At 48.5% G+C, this 20,412-nt stretch overlaps 1 protein-coding gene and 1 long non-coding RNA gene across 2 annotated transcripts in view; one reads left to right on the top strand and one right to left on the bottom strand.

The window, feature by feature from the left end:
- Nucleotides 1-20,412, top strand: part of LOC141085254 (zonadhesin-like) — a 93,839-nt gene that overhangs the window by 10,546 nt on the left and 62,881 nt on the right. The gene's annotated exons all lie outside the window — the stretch shown is intronic.
- Nucleotides 6,828-10,616, bottom strand: LOC141084872 (uncharacterized). Its single transcript, XR_012231152.1, has 2 exons — nt 10,370-10,616; nt 6,828-7,043 (listed from the first exon to the last, which is right to left on the bottom strand). It is a non-coding gene; the product is annotated as an uncharacterized lncRNA (long non-coding RNA).

Raw genomic sequence — 20,412 nt, 5'->3', positions numbered from 1 at the left:
CCGGTTCAGAACTCCCCCTGCTGGCCTGGAGTGGAACTGTGTTGCATGCATAGATTGACTGCGAGAGGGACCCGTCATTGCCTCCAAGCCTGGCATTACCCTCCCTGGAGAAAGGCAAAGCCACTGTGGCGGCCATGCTCCTGATGGAGCCACAGTTGCATGGTATTATGGTGAAGCCTGAAGTTTTTTGGTCCTTCTCTGGCTGATGTGATGTTCTGCAATGTGTAAAATAGCCATGATTAATTGAGGAGATAAAACGTCTGCTCCATTTCTTGCTTTGGTTTTTATACAGGCTTTGACAGTCCCTCATGATTGGCTGCACTATAAATGTGATATTATGGTTACATGGTACTACGGTGAAGCCTCAGGCCATGTGGTCCTTCCCTGGCTGATCTAATCTTCTGCAAGGTATAGAATGGCAATTGGCAACTGAGGCAGTAAAACGGCTGCTGCATTTCGTGCTTTGTTTTCTATACAGGCTATGACAGTCCCTCATGATTGACTGCATTATACAATGTGATGTGATGGTTACATGGTAATATGGTGAAGCCTGAAGTCATGTGGTCCTTCTCTGGCTGATCTAATCTTCAGCAATGGCCGGAGCTGAGCCTCCCCCTCCCCTACAGAAGAGGCGTGGGCGGAGGCCAAACATGACGGGGGGTTGGAAGGTGAGGGTGGGGGGAGCGTCTTCGGGGAATGGGGGGCGTTGCACATTTAAAAGGGGGTGCAGTGGGCCTTCCTCCCTCTCTGTTCCCGCTCTTACCTGCAGCTTGTCACCAGCCACTATGTCGGCCGTGGATCGGGCCTTGGAGTGTCTCCGGCAGGCGTCCATGTCGCAGCCTCCTGGCTGTTTGGCGGCGCAGCTGGCCTCTATCTCGCCTGGGACCACCGTGCAGGCGACACAGCCGGGGAGGAGAGAGCTACGGACCAGAAGGGTGAGGCCTCCCGAGCGGCTCTCCCCTGACTCGGCTCCCCGGGCCTCCCGATGGCGTAGGAGCCCCTCCCGGGACCCTCCAAGCCGTGCGCCGCGCGCTCCCCACAATAGCGGGCCCCGGCTTGGGAGGAATCCGCAAGCCCGGCGAGGCCCTGCGGCGGTGCCCAGCCCGACGGCTCGCTCTCTGCAGGGGGCGGGGCGGACACACGCCGGGCGGCGCAGCTCCACACAGGCATCGGGGGGCTGTGGTGACGGCGCTCCAGCGTCACAGCCTGCTCTCTCCTCCGGTTCGCAGTCGGGCAGCCCCGGGACGGCGGCCTGCCAGGCGGCAGGGCCCAGCACCTCACCCCTCACCGGGAGGGGGACTTTTGGGGGGTCGGGGGACTGCGGCGGGGGGGTGCCCGCACCGTGGTCTGCCTCTCACGCGGGGCGGCATGACAGGAGGTCCTGCAGCAGGGATGCAGCAGCCTGCAGAGCGGCAGGGCCTGTGGCTTCCACCCCATCAGACGGCGGCAGGTGGCGCGCTCTGGGGGCACATGCGTCATCACCGGGGGCCGTTACAGCAGGGTCAGATGGTAGGGGATCCAGGACCCATGACGCGGCGACCCAGGCAGCGTGGTCGCCAGGAGATTGGCTAGTGGGATCCACCCCGGGTTTCGGGTCCTGCACCCCTGATCCTCCGGGAGAGAGTCCTCAGCGTCAGCGCCAGTCCAGCGGCGCCAGCTTCGCTACAAGAACAGGTGGACATTCATCCGCGGATCCTGGTCGTTCGGCTGGAGGGCCCACAGCCCCCTCGCAGCCCGGTGAGTATGCCTCTGTGTCTACTGTTTTGTCTTCCTCTTTGGCGGGTGTGGGTTCCCCGGCGGATGGTACTGGGGTTGGAGGGGGTGTAGTTAACATGTTAGGGGATGTGCGGAATTTGTTGTCGCGCTTGGAGCGGGGTTTTCTTGCGACATCTCCGTTGGCGGCTTGGGTGGGGTCACAGTCCGGGGGGCAGGTGTGGCCGAGCGGGTTGGAGCCGTCCGGGCGTGCACGAGACCAGGTGTCAGTGTCTGTGCAAACGGAAAAGGAGCCGGAGGGTCGGGTGCACTTAGATGACAGGGCTCATGGGGAGGTATACGTTTGTTTTGAAGGCCCTCTGGGGGCTCATTTAAAGAAGGAGGTAAAGGAGCGTATTTGGAAGGACGAATACGTGGAAATTTTTTCGTTGTTGCCCCTCGAAAAATTTAACTTGGACAAGAGTAAGAAAGAGGACAGCAAGAAGGAGGAGGAGGAGAAGCGTAGGTGGCGACTCATTCCTCAGACGTTCGTGAATTGGCAGCAGGCGTTTGCCATTTTTGCGAGCGTTATCAGAGAAAAGGCCCCTGACAATTGCTCGGCATTGTTTTGTTACCTGGATGCGATCGGGGAAGCTTACAGAGTTTATGGGGGTCAGGCGTGGCTTCGGTACGACGAGCAATTCCGGCAGAGGAAGGCCGTTCGGCCAGCCATTCGTTGGGACCAGAAGGATATTGGGTTGTGGATGCGGGTCATAGCGCAAAACAAGTTTGGGAGCTCCTTTCATGGGGGGGCTGGCAGCACCAGCCAGAGTAGCGGAAACGCCAGTGCCACGAGTGGAAGCGGACAGGGGCAGTCCGGAAATCACAAGGTGGGGGTTTGCTGGCAGTTCAATGATGGGCAGGTTTGGGGCGAACTGCAAATTCAAACATCTCTGCTCTACCTGTAACGGGGCTTCACAGGGAGCATCTAAGTGTTTTAAGAAAGGAAAGTCAGGAACTGGGGGCGGTAATTCAAAAGGGGGAGACTCCGGTGAATCTGGAAAGGATGGTCCCTTATCTAAATAGATACACGGACAGGGAGAAGGCTGCATTGTTACACGCAGGTTTTAAGGATGGGTTCGTTATTCCTCAGCCTCCTTTCGTTATTCCGCTAGTTCTAAAATATTTACGTTCTGCGCTGGTTCATGCTTCAGTTGTTTCAGAAAAAAATTGAAAAGGAGGTTTCTTTGGGCCGCATGGCGGGCCCTTTCGAGGCTCCCCCGTTTCCGGATCTGGTGGTTTCCCCTCTGGGCATCGTTCCGAAGAAGGAGCCGAATAAATTTCGTCTTATTCAGCACTTGTCGTTTCCTCGTGGGAGGTCGGTCAATGATGGGATTGATCCGGAGATTTGTTCAGTGGTCTACTCGTCGTTTGATGAGGCTGCTCGGTGGGTGCGGAGCTGTGGTCGGGGGGCGCTTCTGGCTAAGACAGACATTGAAGCTGCGTTTCGCTTATTACCGGTTCATCCGAACAGCATGAGGCAGCTGGGTTGTTTTTGGGACGGCAAGTTTTTCGTGGACAGGTGCTTGCCAATGGGTTGCTCATTGTCCTGCGCATATTTTGAGGCATTTAGTTCTTTTCTGGAGTGGGTCGTTCGGGAGGTATCCGGTTGGGACTCAGTTATCCATTATTTGGATGATTTTCTGTGCGTCGTTCCCGCAGATTCATTGCGTTGTCAGAGAATTCTCCAGGCTATTGAATGGGTTGCTGAGCGATTTGGCGTGCCGTTGGCGCCCGGTAAAACGGAGGGCCCCGCTACGTGCCTGCGTTTTCTGGGGATTGTGATTGATACTGTTGCGTGGGAGTTCAGGCTACCTGAGGATAAGTTGGTGGATTTGCGGGCGGAAGTGGTTCGTGCGCGTCATTTGAAGAAGATATCGTTGCGTGACCTCCAGTCAGTGCTGGGGAAGTTGAATTTTGCGTGTCGGGTGATGCCGATGGGGCGAGTTTTTTCACGTAGGCTGGCCAGCGCTACTGCAGGGATTCAGGCCCCCCATCATTTCATCAGATTGTCGTCGGATCTCAGGGCTGATTTGGCGGTATGGGAGTCTTTTTTGGTCGGCTACAATGGCCGCTCTTTGGTGATGTCAGACGTCGTTGGGAATGATGTCTTGGAATTGTTCACGGATGCTGCTGGCGGTGTAGGCTTCGGTGCTTACTTCAGAGGACAGTGGTGCGCGTCTCGTTGGCCCGATGAGTGGTTTGCGATCGGTTTGGTGCGTAACATTACGTTGTTGGAGATTTTTCCGATCCTTGTGGCCGTTCATTTGTGGGGGTCCGAGTTTCGCGATCGGCGCGTCCGTTTCAATTGTGACAACATGGGCGTTGTGAGTGCGATTAACGGTCTTACCGCGTCGTCGCCTCCAGTCGTTCGAGTGTTGCAACAGTTGGTTTTGCTATGCTTGTCCTTGAATGCACATGTGACTGCGTCTCATGTTCCTGGAGCCAAGAACGACATAGCTGACTCTCTCTCTCGTTCGCAGTGGGATCGTTTCCGCTCGTTGGCGCCAGAAGCGGAGGTCGAGGGTTTAGCTTGCCCCGAGGAATTGTGGAACCTGGCTTACGGGCCGCAGAGTCGCTGATCGAAGCTTCCTTGGCGCCTAAAACTTGGGAGGCTTACCAGGCAGTGTGGCGGATGTGGGAGGAAGTTGTTGCAGCTGGTCTGGTCGATGGTTTTGGGCAGGATCAAGAAGGGATGTTGTTGGCCTTGTTGGGGCGCGGCTCCGTCGAGGGTTGGTCGTGTGCAAAAGTTTCTCGCATTTTGGTCGGCCTGTCCTTTGGTTTTCACTTGCGTGGTTGTCAAGATTTGACAAAGACGTTTTTAGTCAAACAGGCGGCGAAGGGTTTTCGTCGGGGCCGAAGCAAGGGGGATTTGAGGAGGCCGGTATCCTTCAATTTATTGGAGCAATTGGATCTCACGCTGGAGTCCGTATGTTCTACGCGTTACGAGGTCTTGTTGTTTCGCTTGGCTTTTTCGTTTGCATTTTTTGGGGCTTTACGTGTTGGTGAACTTGTTTCTTCCAGTAAGAAATTGGCAGGGGGGTTATTGGCCAGGGATGTTGTATTGACTTCGGGAGGGGTTGAATTTTGGTTGCGACGTTCCAAGACGGATCAGTCGGGAAGAGGTCGCCGGGTGGTGTTGGGGAAGGTGCCTGGTTCTGCAATGTGCCCTGTTCAGTGCTTGAGGAATTTTTGGGACTTGCATCCCAGCTTGTCTGGGTCTCTCTTGTGTCATCTTGACGGCGGTAGTTTGTCCAGATATCAGTTTGATGCCGTTTTTAAGAAGTCCGTTCGGTGGCTGGGCCTGGATGACTCTCGCTTTGCTCCTCATTCTTTCAGGATAGGGGCGGCGACGGAAGCGGCAGTGGGGGGTTTGGATCCGGCTGCTATACGGCGCATTGGTGGTTGGAAGTCTGACCGATATCGGAGTTAAGTTAGGCCTTAGTCGTCATTTGTGTTGTTAGCACTCATCCTTTTTTGTTTCAGGTGTCGAACCTTTGCTGGTTTGGATTTTTGGGCACTCCTTCGTTCATTGGGGAGCTTTGAGAGCTGATGTTCGACATGAAGGCAGACAACTGGGCTTCCCCAGGAGCACGGCGGTGGTGCGGTGGCTCGGCTTCCGGGGGATGGAATGGCGGAGGGTTTTACAGGAAATTCACGTGTGTGCCCAGTTGGATCGCGCACCGGACATTCTTGTTCTTCATGTGGGGGGCAATGATTTGGCGGTTAGGCCTTTTCGGGAACTTATAAAGGACATCAAGCAGGATTGTTTGCGGTTGTGGTTGTTATATCGGGGGGTCACCATTGTGTGGTCTGAAATAGTTCCACGCAGGAGGTGGCGTTCCATGAGGTCCCTGGTAAAGGTCAACAAGGCCAGGATTAAAGTTAACAGGGCGGTGTCTTCCTTTGTGGTAAGAAACGGGGGTGTGGCTGTGCGTTTTTGAAAGGGGGGGGAGTCCTTGGAGTCGTTTGGAAATTTGGTTTTTGGAGATTCACTGTATAGGGTCTCCTCTGTTTATAAGTTGGTGGTGGTGATCTGGTGAAAGGTGGATGGGGAGTTCCGTAAAGAGTGCGGATCCCCTAGTTGCCTAGTGGACAGACGTGTCGGTGGTTGGTGCTCCCGAGCCTGTGGGGTAACGGCTGGGAGTAATATGTGGGGTTCTGTCCACAGCATTTTGGGGACGATTCACCTAGATCTTGTGGCTTCAAGGACTCCTCCTCCGGGGTCAAGTTACTGTATCTATGTTATTTATAATACTTTATTGTTAATGTTGTTTGTTTACTAAAAGGCTGCTGTGGCCATATAAATTCCAAAAGAAACCTTTGGTCTTTGGTTTTATGTTGCGGCGTATGGGATTAATTTGTGTTTGGGTGGGGGGTGCGGGGTTGTGGGTGGGTCCCGCCTCCCCCGGCTGGGAGCAACTTGACAATACCAACGTCATGCAATGTATAAAATGGCAATGGACAATTGATGGGATTCATGCTAATGTGATCGCAAATTGTTAAAATTTGTCAAGTTCAATTAATTCCCAAAAAATCAATGCCAACTTGTTTCTCATCAAGTTGATTCACTCATTTCCATTTATTTGGTTTGATTGAATAAAAAAACATGTTTTATGCGATAAAAATCATTTTTGTGTCACCACATTCTGAGATCCAGGTTTATTTTTCTTAGTCCATAGTTGTTAAGCACCTTAAATGTCTCAACTAGTTTTGGTGTAGTGGTACCTCCATTCCATTTTTCCTGTACCTGGCTGTAAGGTAACTCGCTACAGCAGAAATTCGGCCACATTATTTTTCTGTAATAGACAGCTAGGAGCACAAAGGTTCATCTACCATGAAGGATTATCACAAACAAAAGATCATAATCACACTCATTTCACGTTAATCTTCAGGGTTAACAGGCTGCCGATTACCTCGATGAACAATGAATGATTTCAATAAGATTTTTTTTTTTGGGGGGGGGTGCGAGTTTTATGATCAGAGAAGATTTAATTTTTAATTTTTGTTTTCATTCCCATTTAATTCTAATTTACTTTTCTAGAAAAGTGTGAGATCACAGAAACAGATAATAATTGTATCTCAGGACACAGCTGTGCCCTTTATTGTGTCAGATATTTAATATGGACATTGATCCTTCAAAATACATTGACCCGAATTGGGATCTCGGACAAATCCACTGTCACAAAAGCAGTTCTGAGTTCTCTTTTCAAGACACGGCTGCTTGGGAGCTTCACAGATTTCATCACAATATCCATTTCTGAGAGTACTGTGCGGTAAGCAATAAAGACCTGTAGAGTTAGAAAAAGGGTCAAATTTGCCATCACAAGTTTTGAGAAAAGAGGAAACTAAAAAAGTTGCAAAATAAGCACTGCAAAGATTTCTACTTTACAGTCTTTGTGACTTTTTTTTATAATTTCAACTTCTTTTCTTTTGTTTGTTTATTCTTACACCGTATGAGCTACTCTTCACAATTTTCCTACAATAATTTTCTGTCATGATCCATGCTAGATCAGGACTGATATAAAGCACAGGTAAACTTTTTTTTCTGTGCTTAGGTTTGATTTTTGCCCCCAGTGGCCATTAGGATTATCGCACTGTGGTGTCTTTTGTTCTAAATTTGCTCCCCAGTGGTGGTGAGCGTCATTGCACTCTGTTTCTTTAGTTAATTGCACATGTTTATAATGCAGGTGTGATTGCTGGCTCTGCTATAAAAGAGTCACAGGTGTTGCAATCACCGTTGGTGATAGTATTCATTTCAACCATCCTTGGTGGAGAAAGGAGCTGGAGAACGTTCCTTGCAGCACTGGCTTAGCCCTTGTGTGGAAGGAGTCATAGGGGATTTCCTTGCAGCTCTGACAGAGCTTGGTGGCAGCGTTTCAGGAGGAGAGCTGTATTCTGGTGGTGGACTCTGTTGCCAGGAGCAAGTGCAACAGAGTAAAGCTAAGTGGTGTTTCCCTGTTTGTGTTTTCTCTTCGTGTGTATTAGTACAGCGGTGGGTCCAGTGTCTGTGCCACCCAGCTCCCTAGCAAGGGATAGGTGTAGGGTGTGCTAGGGTGACAGGTATCCTGAGCGGCACCCGGTGCGGAACCAGCATAGGGAACGTCAGGAGTGTTAGGGACACTGACTCAGGGGAGTGCAGGAGGTCTCCACGTCCCCTTTCCCTATCGCAGGGCCCACCATTGTAACTGTTTTCCCTTCCCCTTGTCTTGTTGTTTTAGTTACTGGCCTGCGGGCCGTGTCACACAGGACTGTACCACGTGCCGCGTCTTGTTGTTTATAGTTACCGGCCTGCGAGTCGCGTCACACAGGATGGGTCCACGTGACATTTTCCAGTTAAATAAAAACATATCTTCCCTATTGTGCTTCAGCATAAAATTTGGTTTATGGAGACAACCAATATTGTTGAGGTGTTTATACCCTTATGCATGTTCAATATAACTGTGTTTCTGTAGAGATAAAAATATGTTGTATGGCTGGATAAGTCCTGGTTAGAGATAATGTGTCACCGAGGTGCCTAGCCTCAATGATTTGAAACCCAGAGAGCACATATAGTACTGAGAGATTCCTTAATGGGCACGGATTTTAGGGCCAGGTTTTAGGAATGACTGCAAGAGCTAGGTGGGACTGGCCATTCCCTTTCCTCTAGTGCCAGGCCTTTCAATGGAAGATTGAAAGTAACCCATCTGCATTCAGAAACTCAATGGGGCTATGGAGAACACCATTGAAAGTCAACTCAAGACAACTAGCACAAGTGACCATCAAATGCAGCATATACCAAGGTGATGAACTGTCCCCATTGCTGTTCTGCCTAGGCTTGAACCCCCTCAGTCAGATAATTACAGAGTATGGCTATTGATACAAGTTCAAGAGTGGAAGCACCATCAGCCACCTCCTCTACATGGATGACCTCAAGCTGTATGCGAAAAACAAACCAGACATCAATTCACTGATCCACCTGACGAGGATCTACAGTGAAGACTTCGGGATGTCCTACGGACTGGAGAAGTGCGGCCAATTGGTAATAAAGAGAGGCAAGATAGTCAAGACCTATGGAGTGGAATTACCAGCAGGGCACATAGCAGATATACACACATGCTACAAGTACCTCAGCATCCCATAGGGATACGGTAACCACGATGAGGAGGCAAGGAAAGCAGCAACATCCAAATACCATCAAAGGGTAAGACAGGTCTTGAAGAGCTAGTTCATTGGGAAGAATAAAATTTGCGCCATCAATACATATGCCCTACCAGTTATCAGATACCCTGCCGGCATAGTGTGCTGGACAAAAGAAGAGATGGAAGCTGCAGATGTGAAGACACAGATGCTCCTCACAATGCATGGAGGTCTCCACTCTAAGTTTAGCACCCAAAGATTGTATACCACCAGAATGGAGGGTGGTCATGGCTTGATAAGCATCCAATCCACCATCACGGATGAAACAAGGTGTATCCAGGAATACATTTGAAAAATGGCACCAAAAGATGAGATGCAGCAGCAACAACAGATCTGGAAGGAGGAACAGGAACATGACGCGCCATGGCATGACAAGACGCTGCATAGGATGTACCATCAACAGATAATGGAGGTGGCTGACACAGAAAAACCCTAGCAATGGCTGGAGAAAGCTGGACTCTGAGACAGCACAGAGGCATTAATCATAGCGGCACAAGAGCAAGCACTAAGGACAAGATCCATAGAAGCAGGAATCTACCACAAAAGACAAGACTCAAGGTGCAGACTATGCAACGAAACCTCAGAAACCATCCAACACATAGTGGCAGGATGCAAAATGCAAACAGGAACAGCGTATACTGAACGCCACAACCACATAGCGGGAATTGTATGCAGGAACATCTGCACAGCATATGGGCTAAGTCCCCCTAAGTCCAGGTGGGAGACCCCAGTAAAAGTGGTGAAGAATGAAAGGGCTAAAATCCTGTGGGACTTCAAGATCCAGATGGATAAGCAGGTGAGGGCTAACCAACTAGACATTGTCATAGTAGACAAGGATCAGAAGACAGCAATGATAATAGATGTGGCAGTGCCAAGTGACAGCAACATCAGAAAGAAGGAATATGAGTAGCTGGAGAAATACCATGGCCTCAAAGGAGAACTCGAGAAGATGTGGAAGGTGAAGGCAGCAGTGATTCCAGTGGTGATAGGAGCACTTGGAGCACTGACCCCCTAAGTTGGAAGAATGACTACCACAGATCCCAAGAGCAACATCTGAGCTCTCTGTCCAGAAAAGCGCAATGCTGAGAACAACTAAGATCCTGTGCAGAAACCTCAAACTCCCAGGCCTCTGGTAGATGACCTGAGGATGAGAAAGGACAGCAAAGCCCAACCCCATTGGGGGTAAGAAGGAAGTTTTTTTTTACATTTATATGTGTGTGTGTGTGTGTATGTATGTAAAGCATATATTCTATGTGTCTATGTACATGTGTGTGTATATACATATTTGTAAGGAGTGCATGTAAGTGAGCATGGTGTATATCTGTGTGTATCTATATACGTATATTTATTTAGGTCTGTGTGTGCAGTATGCAGTGTATGTGCATGGTATGTGTGTTCCCCAAGTTCATGCATTATTTCCTGAATAAATTCTCCTTACCTGAACATATTGGTGGTCTCTGGCTCAGACATGGCAGAACTGTGGAAATGCAAAAGTTACAGATTAGGGTTTTTTTTTTTTTGTTTTACTTTTTTCATGCTCACTGTCACCCAGCTGAGGTCACTGATATTTTCTAAGTTACTCATAAACTTTTTGGATCACAGTATGAAAATAGAAGACATCCATATAAAGGGACAATTCAATTGTTGGTGGTGTCATAATCTGCACCAAGGACTCGAGTTTGTAAAGTGGGGCACATGTTTAATATATTACACAATCTAGAAATAAATGCCAGTATTAGAATATAAATTGTTAGCTCAAAATTGGCTTCTTCCCTTAAAATTAATGTCTGACCCTTTAACAAGCCTTGGAATATCAAGGGACATTATCTAAGTCCATCATCCACCTGCAGACATCTCTTCAGGGGTGTTACTCCTCCTTAGTACAAAGCATTGTTTTGCAGTAAAAATGAGGCACCACTTGATTTGTTGATACTATGTAATGAGATGTCTATGCTATATGTGCCAATTTGTGGACACCAAGTAGTTGTTATACATTCATGGCCAAAAGTGTTAGCATCCTGGAAATTGTTCAAGAAAATGAAGTATTTCCCATAAAATTATTGCAATGACACATGTTTTGTTATACTCAAGTTTATTTCCTTTGTGTGTATTGGAGCAGCACAAAAACAGAGAAAAAAAGGCAAGTTGAACATAATTTCTCACAAAATCACAAAAATGATCCAGACAAAATTGTTAGCACCTTTCTTAAATTGTAGGTAAATAACTTTGTTTTAAGCATGTGATACCCATTGAAACTCACCAGTGGCAAGTAACAGGTATGGCCAATATGAAAATCACACCTGAAACCAGATAAAATGGGGAGAAGTTGACTCAATGTTTCCATTGTGTGTCTATGTGTGCCACACTAAGCATTGAGAACATAAAGAGGAGAAGAGAACTGTCTGAAAACTTGAGAATCAATATTGTTGAAAAATATCAACAATCTCAAGTTTACAAGTCCATCACCAGAGATCTTGATGTTCCTTTTTCCATGGTGCACAAAATAATCAAGAAGCTTATAACCCATGGCACTGTAGCTAATCTCCCTGGACGTGGACGTCAGATAACAATTGATGAAAGGTTACAACGCAGGAAAGTCTGAATTTTGGATAAGCAGGTCCAACTAAGTTCCAAAGAAATGCAAGTTCTGCAGACTCATGGGGCATCAGTGTCAGCACAAACTATCTGTCCACATGTGAATTAAATGAAACGCTATACCAGGAGATCCTGGAGGACCCTACTACTGACACAGACATTAAAAAGCTAGAATGAAGTTTGCCAAAATGTACGTGAGTAAGCCAAAATCCTTATGGGAAAGTATCTTGTGAACAGATGAGAAGAAAATACAGGTTTTTGGTAAATCACAGCATTATACTGTTTACAAAAGCAGAATGAGGAATACAAATAAAAAAACACAGTACATACAGTCAAATATGGTGGAGGTTCACAGATGTTTTGGGGTTGCTTTGCTGCTTCTGGCACTGGGGACCTTGACTGTGTGTAAGGCATGATGAAATCTGAAGATTAACAAAGGATTTTAGGTGGCACGCTTATGGGGGCGTGGCCTGGCTGAGGATGAGAGCAGACATAGGGAGGGAGCGCTCTGGGAACTATAGCTTATCCTTAACTCCACTGGGCCATAACAGCGTTGATTTACAGCCTCATAACTTCCAAGATTATCCTGCTTGCATTGGTACCCACAGAAGACGGTTTTGTGGACGGAGGAGCAAATAAAAAGTCAAAGGTGGCAGCGGCGGGAAAACCAGAAGCCTTCCAAGCTGGCGCTGCAGAGTCTACTACAGGTATCCAAGCAGGCAGGGCTGCAGCCTTACATGCAGTGGAGAGGCTGGCAGAGTAGCCAGGGGATCAGAGAAGAGCTTCCAGGCCCCATATAAACAGCTGCAGGAGAAATCTGACTCCACTCAGGTTAACTCCTAAGATGCCATTAGAGAGAATGGGGGGAGTAGTGCTAGCTCCCATCCACTGCATTCCTGTACACAGGACAATCCTGCAATCTCAGCCACATTCCAACAGAGTACAGAGCCTACACTGGAGGACATCCTAACTGCCGCAAATCATTATGGCACTGCCATGTCATCCATCAGTACTCAAATAGGTCAAATTAAAGAGGAAATCTCTGGCATGAGGCAGGGCCTCCAGGAAGTTAATGATCGCATGGCAGCATCAGAAGGGAGGATTACTGACCTTGAGGATAAAGTACCACAGATATCGCAAGTTTCCCTCAGACACGAGCAGCAGCTGTCAGCTCTGTTGATGACTTGGAAAACAGACTAAGAAGAAATAATGTAAGAGTTATTGGAGTGCCGGAGATAACAGAAGGAACTAATCCCACTGAATTCTTTGAGAAATGGATTCACCAAATTTTTGATGCTGAGGTCCTGTCCCCACTTTATGCTGTGGAACGAGCCCATAGGGTTCCTACCAGACCCCTTCCACCGGGAGCTCCCCCAAGGCCAGTTTTAATGAAATTACTCCACTACAAAGACCTGTGGGCGGCCAGAAATAAAGATTCTATAATGGTAGATGGCCACAGAATATCATTTTTTCCTGATTACTCCGTTGAAATATCCAAATGGAGAGCTCAATTTACGAATGTGAAAAGGCGCCTGAGGAACCTCCAAGTTTCATACTCTATGCTGTATCCGGCTAGGCTCAGAGTCGTAGCTTGGAATGAAACATTCTGTTTTGAAAATCGTAAAGATGCTTCACATTGGCTGGACACAAATCAGCAACGGCTTAGACAAGAACAGCGATGCTGAAATATATTTGTTATGGCATGTGTCATCTAGGATCATTAGTTCGGCCATCGTCACTATAACATAACCACTATGACCCAGTGGATTGTCCACTTTGTTATCCATTATTCAGTCCCGGTGGATCTCTTTAAATTTCATATTACTTCATTTTCCGTTTTCAGAGCTGTAGGCTTGGCTTCATTCTTTGGCTTCAGGATGAACTGGTGCTCTTACATTGACTTTTTTGTCATGTTGCGGTTGCAGTTTGCAGGGTGGGTAAGGGTGGGAAGGGGTATGGTAGTGGCTGTTCTAACTGAGGTTTTTCTTTTTCATAACTTTTATGTGCTGCTGATCTTAGTGCTGCTCTCAGATGCCAGAACAGGTGGAATCCACCTGATAGTCATATTTGTTTATTCCATTTATCTGTCTCACTGTAATGATGGGTAAAGTCAACTTTCTTTCATGGAATGTTCGCGGTCTGGGGGATGCTACTAAAAGGGTGGCAGTTATGGATTATATTAGACCCCATTTTCCTGCAATAGTGTGCCTACAGGAGACTCATCTGGAACAAGATAAAATATCATTCTTGACTCGTGCATGGATGAGCTCTGGATATCACTCAACATATTCGAGTTATTCTAGGAGGTTATTTTGGTCCATAGGTCTATCCCTTTTATATTGATTGCATCTACAATAAATCAAGACGGTAGATATGTATGTATTCACTGTAAAGTTTTTAATACGGAATTGTTATTGATAATAGTACATATTCCTCCCCCTTTTAATAATACTGTCATGAATATTATAGCTGGTATTATTGGAAGGACCCCAGGGGTTCTGGTGATGTGCATGGGGGATTTTAATAACATCGTTCACCCATATCTGGATAAGCACAATGCGGATGCAAGCCTACATCACCCTATTTCTAGATTTGGGGAGATGGTGGCAGAGCTCTCATTGTTAGATCTGTGGAGAGTCAAAGCAGTTCTCGTGCTATTCTAAAACGCATAATACTCTATCTAGAATAGACTTGGTCCTGGGTTCGGAAGAAATATTGCACATGATGGACATAATTGCATACTTACCCAGAATACTATCTGATCACTCTCCCATACTAACTAGTCTTAACCTCCTACCAGGTTTGAGTCTTTCTCGTAATTTGTGGTCATTCAACCCTTTTTGGTTACAGATTGTAGACATAGAGCCGACCTCGCTTGCCCTCAAACATTATTTTCGTGAAAATGATATTGGTGAAGTATCGCTTAATATGATATGGGATGCTATGAAAGCCTGTTTGAGGGGGACTTTAGTTCAGGGGGTCAGCAGGTCCAAGACTAAATCTATTCAGTTTGGAGTATTTCTTAGGGAACGTGTCCAGGCGGCAGAGCATAAATACATATCTACAGGGAAATTACGAGATTTGTTGGAGTGGAAGTGTGGCGCCCCCAGGAGTATGGTCGCCACAGTGGCATTACCTTCCTCCTAGGGAGTGTGATGTCATGCTTGGAAGCAATGAAGGGTCTCGCTATCAGTTAAATACAACACACAGCACAGTTCCCACTCCGGGCCAGCAGAGGGAGCTCTGAACCAAAACTGGGAGAAGGGCTGCTCTCTGGAGGCCAGGAAGGGGAAATTAGTTAGTTCGTGTAAGGAGGGAAACGTGTGTGGACATGAGGAGAGGAGCTGGAAGATTGAGCAGAGTTCGGGCTCACTTCTAGCTGTAGCGCATGATCTGGAGTCCGGTCTCCAAGGTTGTATGGATACTGATGTTCCTGCAGCAGAAACCAGAGGATTAGGAAGCTGTAAATGCTCTGTTTCCACATAAGACTCGGAGGCACAACAGCAACGTGTGAGCCAGAAGAAGAAGGCTACAGCTGTCTGCCATACGAGGGAGTTCCAAAAGAGAGCAAGCAAGAGGAACTTCAGTGTAACTCAGTACTGTATGTACCTCAAATAAGCGCTAGAAAGGAGACTACACAACCCATCTGCATAGAGAGATTCCTAAGTTGCTTCCAGGCTGGCCAGCCTCTGTTCCATCTGTAATCTGGATCCTGGACTGCACTTGCAAAGTAAAGGAAATTGCACCCTATTGTGTCATTGCCTTCTTCTTGCAACCCCTTCAGCACTGCTACATCTCTGTGCCCAACACTGCACCCTAATCCTGAACACGTACTTCTACTGCCCTGGGACTACAGCTCTACCTGTGGGGAGCTATTACATCTTGCTGCCTTATACCACCTGTCCCAGAGGATCTGCCTGCAGCGTCGGCTTAACCCCTTCATTGTCGAGCACCACAGGTGGCGTCACGTATCATCCACTTATAAACTTTAATCAGCCATGCTTCACCCCTTTTACATGGACGCCCAGGGCCACGGACCGGGTCACTGCTACTGTGACACTTCCCTCTGAGATACCGGCCTGTTACCAAGTACCCCACTGCTCTGGCGGGTGACCCATTTTGGCATCACGAACAGGATTTATGGAGCCCGGTGCCCCCGGGTCCTGTGTGCCAGAGACTGTGTTGTGTGCCATAGACTATTTGCGCAATTGCCACCATTACCCCGCTGCTTGGCGCGCGCGGGAAGCCAAAGAAGCGGGCCGTCGTGGGTGGAGCCAGACTAAAAGCACAAAAAAGTGAAGTGCTGCGTGGGAAGAGGCCAGCGCGCGGGAAGTGAGGGGCAGAGGCCTGTGTCACCCAATCATCCAGCCTGCAGAGTGGCAGCCGGTAAGCCAGCGCAACCCAGGGCCTGGCCAAACATTAACTAGGGGGGAGGAGAATGTCTGAGACAAGAGCAGATGCAGCGGTGGACGCCACCCCCCACAGCACTGCAAGATGCAGGGGCCAGCGCAGATGTGGCTCCAATGGCACCGCAGAATCCAGCAGCCAGCGCTGCCTCCAGAGCACCGCAAGAATCAGCGCCCACCGCAGCAGTCCCCATAATGCCGCTGTCCATGCCCTATATACCAGGAGCGGCCTGATTACCGCAGTACTCAAGGGAGTCACATACCCTGAGTGAATTTAAAGAGAGACTGTGCAGTTTATTTGAGGTGTATCCTCTGTCTGAAAACCAAAAAGTGAACATCCTTATTGGGCAGCTAACTGGTGCAGCACAAAGGGAAGTAAAAGCCTGGCAGGACACTGACAAAGAGACTGTTAAAAAGATCCTGGCTAAGCTAAGAAGCACCTTTGATGCCCGCACTGCAGCTGAAATAAAAATGAGATTCTTTGGGTGTAGGCAGAGAGTGCAGGACAGTGCTATGCTCTTATCCTGCAGGAGGCGCTGCGAGCCATAAAGCAGATTGACCCTGACAGTGTGAAAGATAGAGACAGACTGTTAAAGGAGCAGTTTATTGAAGGACTCCTATCCAGTACCCACAGAGCACAGCTGCGCATCATAGCCCTACAAAACCCTGACCTAGACTTTGCAAACTTCAAAGACAGGGCTATCCGGGTGCTGCATGAACCAAATGTCAGCATTCCAGTGCCCCCTAGGCGCCCAGCGATCACATACCACCAAGAAGCAGCATCTTTCTCTCCCAGCCCTGTGGAGAAGATCCAGCTGGCCTCCAGTCCAGAGGATGTCCCGTGGCTACGGAAGAAGAGGATCCCGCCACGCCGAGGGAGAGACAACGATCACTATGACCATAATGGACGTCCCATCTGTCGTCGCTGCTGCAAGGCAGGCCACATCTCAAGATCTTGTCATTTAAACGAGCAACCCCTGGGGCAGGGGGCCGACCACAAGGCCCAAAGAACTGGCGAGCCAAGTATGTTGGAGGGCGACCGGTCCTCCCAGTAGTGATTGACAGCATCCCCATGAATGCTTTTCTGGACAGTGGCTCTAAGGTGACAACTATGCCATAAATCCTTTTACAAGCGGTATTGGGCTGACTCTGAACTTACTCGCGGCCCAAGTGATGAACTCACAGTAGTTGCCAGCAATGGTCAGTCTTTGCCGCAAGTAGGATGTAAAGAGATTACCATTAAAGTGGGGCGAGTAGAGTTAAAATCTCAAGGTCTGATAGTTGTAGACATTGATCGACGAGAATGTAACCCAATGATGACCTTAGGTACTAATGTGATTGAAAATTGTCTTGCCGAGGTTATTGGTTTGTTGCAACAGGTGGCTGAGACTGCTGGTTCCAGTGAACAACGAGTCGTGCAGAAGGAGATCAAGGCCCTGATGCAAAGACAGCAAGTAGAACTGTCTGGCGGAGAAATTGGCAGCGTCAGAGTGAGTGATCCTTTCCCCATTGCGATACCCCCCAGATGTGAAATGTTAATTTGGTGTCGGGCAGCCATAGGCCTCAGAGGAAAAGATTACCAAGCATTGGTAGAGCCAGTGTACTCTGATAGCCGGCCCACTGTCCTGACAGCCAGAGGGGTAGTCGATGTCCGAAAAGGGAGAGTACCTGTACGCCTCTTGAATTGTGGGGAAGAGGAGGCCACAATACCTCGGTATGCCACAGTTGCTAAGCTGCTTACCGTCAGTAACAACGCAATATGTGATGCAGAGCCCTTGGTCTCATCCGACCAGGTGGAGGACAATGGCTCTGTAAAGCAGCTGGAGGAGTGGTGTCAGCAGCTGCAGGTGGGAACTGACTCCACCCCTTCATACCAAAAGAATGGGGTTTACCGAGTGACTCATGAGTATGAGCGGGTATTCAGTAAACACCCTCTAGACTTTGGGAAGGCAAAAGGGGTTCAACACCATATCCCCACTGGAGATCATCCACCCATTAAAGAAAGGTACCGGCCTATACCCCCAACACAATATCAATGTGCCAAAAGTATGCTGCGGAAAATGAAGGAGGCTGGGGTGATCAGAGACAGTTGTAGCCCCTGGGCAGCTCCAATAGTCTTTGTGAAAAAGAAAGACGGTACCATGAGAATGTGTGTTGATTACAGCAAAATTAACAGCATTACACATAAGGATGCCTACCCATTAACCGGAATTGAAGAGTCATTAGCAGCACTTAAAACTGCTAACTATTTTTCCACCTAAGATCTCACTAGTGGATATTGGCAGGTTCGCGTGGCAGAGGCAGACAAGGAGAAAACAGCGTTTACCACACCAATGGGTCTCTGCGAGTTCAACTACATGCCGTTCGGGCCCTGCACCGCCCCAGGGACATTTCATTGGCTAATGGAGTGCTGTCTTGGACACAAGAACTTTGAGACAGTCCTGTTGTACCTTGATGATGTCATTGTTTTCTCCAAGACTTATGAAGACCATCTGAAACACCTGGCTGAGGTGTTTGAAGCATTGTCCAACTTTAGCCTGAAGGTGAAGCCATCCAAATGCCACCTCCTGAAGCCCAAGGTACAGTACCTCAGTCATGTGGTGAGTGCAGAAGAAGTGGCACCGGATCCTGACAAAGTCACTGTCATCCGAGACTGGCAGAAGCCCAGCAACCTCCATGAAGTGCGTCAATTCCTCAGGTTCGTAGGCTACTACCGAAGGTTCATCAAAGGCTTCACTGAGATAGCCACGCCTATGCAAAATCTTCTGGTGGGCCAGCCCAAGAAAGCAAGGAAGAAGAGTCCTACATTTGAATGGAATGAGGAATTGGAGAGGTCCTTCACTCGACTGAAGATGGCTCTCACAGGAGATGAAGTTCTGGCCTACCCAGATTATGACCAATCATTTGTTTTGTATACTGATGCCAGCAACGTGGGACTGGGAGCAGTACTTTCACAGGTACAGAATGGCAAAGAAAGAGTGATCTCCTACACAAGCAAGAAGCTTTGTCCCACTGAAATTAACCCTGACAACTACAGTTCCTTCAAACTGGAGTTCCTCACCATAGTCTGGGCTGTGACTGAATGATTCAAGCATTACCTAGCTTCAGCCAAGTTTACCATCTTCACGGACAACAACCCGTTGACTCACTTGGAGACTGCAAAGCTAGGCGCACTGGAGCAGCGATGGATGGCCCGGCTGTCTAACTATGAATTTACCATCAAGTACCGAGCGGGGCACAAGAATGCCAATGCTGATGCGCTGTCCAGAATGCCCAATCTGCCAGATGCAGGAGAAGACCATGAGGCACTCGAAGAAATAGTATTACCTGCCTTCCACCGGCCAATTGCGGCCCAACGTGCCCAAGGAGTGAGAAACAGATGATCTATCGTGAAAGAGGCCACCCTAAATCCATTGCCTCATCATGACTGGGCAGAAACCAGGATGGCGACCCCGCAGTCCGCCTGCTAAAGGAGCTACTGTCACAAGCTGACTCACGCCCAGATCCAGATGCTCCTGAAGAAACCCAGCAGTTGTGGAAGGAAAGAGGCAGGCTTTTCATCTATGAGGGAAAGCTGTGTAGGAGGAGTATCAATGCCCGCACTCATGAGTTGGTCTGGCAAGAGGTAGTCCCAAAGAGAGAGGCATCAATGGTCTTGGAGGCATACCACAATAGAGCTGGACACTTCGGATGGAAGAAGTTGGAGGCCTTGCTCCGGGAGAGATTCTACTGGGCTGGTATGAGGAAGGCCATTGAAAATTGGTGCCGGGAGTCCACTGTGGACAATGCAACCTGCGCAGGAAGGACCATAACAGCCAGCGAGCTCCTTTGCAGCCAATAATAACCAAACAACCACTTGAGTTGGTCGCCCTGGACCATGTGAAGCTGGTTCCAAGCCATTCAGGCTACGTTTATGCTCTTACCATCGTTGACCACTACTCGAGATTCCTGGTAGTCGTGCCTGTCAAGGATCAAAGCGAGTGCTCACAGATCAAGGTCCAGCCTTTGAGGCGGAAGTGTTCCAGGAATTCTGTAACTTGTACGGTTGTACCATCCACAGACCAATGGCATGTGTGAAAAGATGAATCAGGTGGTGATCGATCTACTGAAGACCTTGCCTTTGGAGGAGAGGAATATGGCCAGAGAAGTTGCCAGATCTGGTAGACCTCAACAATCACATTCCTGTGAATTCCACCAACTGCACTCCAGCCTACCTAATGAGAGCGAGGCCTGGCAAGCTGCCTATTGATTTGGATATGGGAGTCCTAACACCTGAAGTGACATCACCAGATGCTGACTGGGATACAGAGCGGCAGCAACAGTACCGTAGAGTACAAGAGTGCGTAGAAAAGAGTCTAGCTCAGGCGAGACAAAAACAAGAAAAGAACTACAATCAACATGCACCAGCAGTCCCCTTGTCACCAGGAGAACAAGTCCTAAAGAGGAAAAGGAGGATGCATAAATTGGATGACCGGAGGAA

The sequence above is a fragment of the Dendrobates tinctorius genome, unplaced genomic scaffold (assembly GCF_039654945.1).
Source record: "Dendrobates tinctorius isolate UK_male_01 unplaced genomic scaffold, ASM3965494v1 ptg000028l, whole genome shotgun sequence".
Taxonomy (NCBI): Eukaryota; Metazoa; Chordata; class Amphibia; order Anura; family Dendrobatidae; genus Dendrobates; species Dendrobates tinctorius.
This window is presented reverse-complemented; position numbering and strand designations above follow the sequence as displayed.